At 38.0% G+C, this 5396-nt stretch overlaps 1 long non-coding RNA gene across 1 annotated transcript; it reads left to right on the forward strand.

Annotated features, from left to right (window-relative positions):
• Nucleotides 1-910: 910 nt before the first annotated feature.
• On the forward strand, nucleotides 911-5396 carry LOC148726823 (uncharacterized). Its single transcript, XR_015989775.1, has 3 exons — nucleotides 911-1111; nucleotides 1649-1748; nucleotides 5156-5396. It is a non-coding gene; the product is annotated as an uncharacterized LOC148726823 (long non-coding RNA).

Raw genomic sequence — 5396 nt, forward strand, 5'->3', positions numbered from 1 at the left:
AACTTTAAAATACTTCAAAACGATCCAGAGACAGGCATTATCTTTTCGCAGCCTCCGCTCATTTCATTCAAACGCGATAAAAACATAGGCAATTTTATGGTAAGAAGTTCTTTTCAGACTAATGACCAACCAGGCACTTTTAAATGAGCTCGTGCACGATGCAAAACCTGTCCTTTCATTGACAACACTAATAAAATATCGGGACCTAAACGATCCATTAAGATCATCGATCACTTCACGTGCACCTCCGCCAATGTTATCTATTGCATAACTTGCACTTATTGCAAAAAGATATACATCGGCGAAACAGGCAGAAGACTAGGTGACCGATTCCGAGAACACCTTCGAGGCGTGGAAAGGAATGTCAAGGACACATGGAAACCAGTCGCTAGACATTTTAATTTACCTAATCATTCTAAGCAACATATGGCAATCTGCGGTCTTTCCTTACACTTAGGTAGCACGGAAAGCCGTAAAACTCTTGAACAAAAGCTCATCTTTCAAACCGGCAGTCTAAATCCCACAGGGATCAACGAACGCTTTTCATTCCACTAATTCATTCGTGTTTTTCTCTTTGCCATGTTCCCATCAATGACGTAGCTCTATTTTCTGTCTTTTAAAGCACACACAACCCACAATTCCTCTATTCGCTCCGACGAAGGGCTAACGCTCGAAACGTCAGCTTTTGTAATCGTTTGGTGGCCAATTTACCACTTCAACTTTGTTGATATATCCAAATTACTTATAAATATGTGGAATGCCTTTTCTGTTTTGCGTGAGAGACAAATATTCTTCAACACTACCTATACCAGCAGCCATATGCAGTCTTTGATTGACTGTTTTTTTATTGTTTAAAATGGTCCAAAAATTACCATCGAGTCCAGTAATTGCAAAGAGTATGTTGAAATAGACGATTATTTTATCATGTAGTGTCCTGTAGAGGGAAATCCCCAACCAAACATAACGTGTTCTGAAGGAGGGAGAATTCTAAGTCACAACAAATCCAAAATCACTCTCAAATCCCAGCATATTGGTGAGCACATATATACGTGTACAGCTTACAGTGGAATTCGGAAGCCCGACAGCTTAACGTTTCTCCATGTTGTAAACGGTGAGTTTTTTTACTGTTACATGTATAGCGTTTACAATTTGTGAATGAAAACTCAGTACTTCTAATGAAAAGGAATCTTTGCAGATATATAATCAACTTGCTGTATGTGAAGTAGAAAAGTCTAAGCTCATTTGTGTTGAGAACTTAGATATGTACATATAATGTTAACTATCGTAATCGATTTACGAATAAAATTTTACAGAGGTGACTCGGTGTTGACAGCGAGTACAAAATGGAACTTGCCCTTTCGGAATGAAAATCTGTCTTGATCACTATTTCTCTGGTAGTCATAACATTTTATAAAGCGGAAGACCTAAACAAAGAGGTAAAGGGGGTCTGGTAATTAGCCTTTTTCAAGTTGTTTTATGTTCATTGTTGAAATTGCCTGCAATTGCTTGACCTAGTCCCCACGATACTTTACATGAAAGGAAAAATTGTTAAGTTGGTTTTTGAAATGTCAGTCAGCTAAGCTAAGGCCATTTAATTAAAGTGATGATCAACAGGTGTTGAAATTGTGCTTGTTTTTGATTTTCTCAGATATTGTAAAAAAGGATTTTATTTACAAGATGAAAGAAAAATCGGAATTTACGAGGCAATTAAGTGAAGAAACAAAAAACAAATAGAAGTTCAAGAGAAGGTGAGACATAAACTTTTACACACCTATCTTGACTTGCACTTTTCATCACAAGCAAACTTGTGATGAAAAGTAGAAAGCAATCACCGTATAATGGTTGTGCTAGATGTTCTGTGTTCAGCTTTTGTGTTTTTGCAAAATCATGTAATTTTCATTAGACGTTAAAGTTCCCCTGAGACGAAAATTGAACATTTTATGTTGTGCTAATTTCTTTACAGAATGTTGAATTGGGTCCAGTTTAAACCTTTTTCGCCATTAAAAACTCAAAACAAACCTTGTATGACCAATTTTCAAAAACCGTCCGCCATCCCTGAAAACACGTTTCAGCCGAGCCCGCAAACATACATGTACATCACTATGTCAAAGGCTCACCAAACCTTTGTTTTACTTTGTCACAACTCTCTTTGTTCGCTGCATAGCGAATCTGTATAATACCTTTTTTAAGAACTATTTCGTTGTCATTCGTAAAATATCGACTTTCTCTGACGACGAATTGTTCCAGCAATCGTCTGAGCTTCTGAGGATAGTTTTGCGTCGGCAAACGATGAATACTTGTCATGAGAATAATGGTAAAGACAGACCGGCACAGACTACCCACGTCGCTTTTGTGTTCGCGTCGCATTATCGCCTTCAAATTGTACTTTTGCTCTCGCAAGCGTGTCGTAAGAAATTTTCCCTTTTGCAAAAGATGATCGGATGATACATAAAAATTGTTTCCAGGAAGGGCTGCTTGTGTATCAAGGCGAAATGGGAGTTTGTGAAAGCCACTTTAAGTCAAGTCATCAATGTGTTTGCCCTGATGCATTTGATCAATGATCTTATTACCCTTTCTTGTTTGTTTTTTGCTATCTGTGCTTTGAGAGGTTTGAAGTGAGCTCTGTTGTCGAGTTGCACTTTGGCCTCTTCTGTTTTCTCTGCACGATCGCTACAGCCTTGAACTATATGGATCGATACCCCGTCATCTTTGTCAGAAAAGAGTAAAACACTCTGTTATGTTTGTTTGACATCTAGGCATGTGAGTTTTTCGCGTTGGGCCTTTGACGTCACTTCCTCTGAGTCCTCTGATCAACTTCCAAACATAGTCGTATAATGGCGGACGCGAAATCTCGAATTTAACCGCCCAAAAAAAGATACTTCTGTTGCTCGGACTAGATTGAAATTTGGCAGGGTAGGTGGGGGAGACACACTGAACACGAAAATGAAAATAAAATTGTTTACGAAAATTTTTACCTTAGGGGCAATTTAAAGGGAAAGTAAGGTCTAGAAAGAGTCTACCTTAGTCAGAAGACTTTATCCACAGGAGGTCGAAAATAACTGCCATTTTGTTCAGTTTGCTTTGTATCAACGTCAAGAGAGCTTTGAAGTGGCCCATTTTTACAACTTTCGTGGTTAGAAAAATACCATCTTGGATTACGTCAGTTATGACGTAGCAAGTCGAACTCTGTTCCGCGCTTCGTCCTCATTGACCTGTTTAACCCGTGTGAAAACAATTTCTAATACTCCTAATAATTGAAATGAGGTGAACTGTCTTGTGGTTAAATGTCCAAATACATATTAAAATTCAAAAGGAAAAGGTATAAGCCTCTGCAATTGAATAAAGAAAAGGTAAGCTATGCTTACCTTTTTTATATTCAACACAAATTTCACTTATTTATTCTATCAATTTTTTCAAACCATTTTAGTGTAAGCGAATAAATTGAAGCTCGAAATGGTGGTACACCGTTTGTGGTAAATTTTTAGTCGCCACCCTTGACCAAAGCTGATTTCCCAAGTGTGTTCTGCAGGTGCCCATATTTCCCTATATCGTAACGATTGGACACGATAAAAATAATATGAGAATATATCATGTCTTCCAACCGACTATTTGACGTAATTATGCTTATGTTTTCAGAAGAAATCGAAAGTTTCATTTTAGCTTTATTTATATTTTGGTAATTTCTAATGTAAATACTGAATAACAGATGCGACTTTCTGGCGCGCTTCGAAAATAATAAAGCTCTACTCCTCACGAGTCGCTTCACTTTAAAGACTTTAGGATGAAAAATATTGCGTTGAACCTAGTTGTAGGCGATAAAGATAAAAACATTATTACAAATTACAGGTAAATGCTGAAACAAACAAAACTTAATTCGTATCAATTAACTTCCGCCTTTTGTGTGCGTTAATTTTGGCAACTAAATGCTTACGTATCAAATTTCTCGGTGTTTACGGATACGAAGAATGCTCTTTAAGTTTATAATTTTTAGATTTGCATTTCTAACTGGGGCTGGTCTTAGTTCCAAACGGCTCGTGTTCAGTTATACACCGAAGCTGGGTGTCTGTAACTGCCAAATAATTCGTTTCATTCCGAGCTAGCAGTGTGAAATGAATCCGTCGCGGGCACAGTGGTCTTTAGTTAACTACTATAATTCCAGAGCTTGGATTTGTTTGAGGAAAAAACCTTTGCTTTTCAAATTGAAACGGTGTTCTAGAACAATTAATTCTTAGGAGCATACGTTCTCGTCCTCCGTAGGTTTCTCTTGAGAGTTGCCGCAAGAGAACCACTCACGATTCCCAAGACGTGAGCGACTGAGCGGGTCGACGTTTCTTCTTGAAACTCATTTTCCTGACTTCCTCTCTCTTTCTCCTCAACATAGTTATCTCCTTCTCCTGAAGTCGAGCCATGTTTCGTTTGAAACATAAATGGATGTATTACACCCTCACGGCTAGATTAAAATCCAAGTTGAGCACAGCCAGGTTGGTGCGTCATGAAAGAGAGCCAAATAATCTCCCGTTTAGCCCGACCGAACTCAGTCAATTAGCATTTATCATAAGTTGAAAGATTCAAACTTTTTTCAACGTAAACAGTACGCATGAGACCGGCCTGCGCGGGAAAACTGCAAACAAAAAGAAAAAGATTCTACGAAAAAATCTTTTCCTTTTTTTCTAGTCAGAATAAGAAACTCGCAAATTATGGAAAAACATGACTCATTTTCTAATTTTTGTTCACTACTGTTTCTCGTTTTTTGCGACTGAAACGGCGGTCAATCTCGCCGTACAAGTGCACCGGGCTCGTCCGACCTTACACACGTCAGCTTTCACCATGGTTTTCTACGGGATTGCGCGAGCAGGGCCAAACGGGTCATATGATAGTATAGCTTCTTTATGTTGGAAATGTTGATCATCACACATATCTGCTATATTGTTATAATTAACAAATATAGAAGCCTTTATTGTGGTCTGTTCTGTTGTAAAGCACGCAGGGAGCGGCTAGAGCACGAAAGAGGTGCTGGGAGAAACACGAGACGTAGGTTTCCCCACTTCACACAATCTATGCAGTAATTTGAAGAAACATGTCAGGGGTTTTATGCCTTGCTGCAAACAAAAATTAGCGTATAGTTTCATAACTATGAGTTTTTGCTCTACTTTAGATCACGAAAGTTATTCCAAAATGTCATAAACATGAAGTTAGCAAAATCGAATTCAGGTAAGTTTGTTTTATCCTTTTTTTGTGTGAAAAATGTTAGCCTTACCGTGTTTTGCATTTTTATGGACCACAATATATTAAAGATATATATGATTATCAGACCCCTGATAACAATTACTGATTGGCTGATTAGTGGTATTTGTTTAAGGTAATCATTTTAGAGAAAATGGAGGAAGAAATTTCTG

Source organism: Stylophora pistillata, chromosome 7 (genome assembly GCF_964205215.1).
Source record: "Stylophora pistillata chromosome 7, jaStyPist1.2, whole genome shotgun sequence".
In the NCBI taxonomy this organism is placed as follows: domain Eukaryota; kingdom Metazoa; phylum Cnidaria; class Anthozoa; order Scleractinia; family Pocilloporidae; genus Stylophora; species Stylophora pistillata.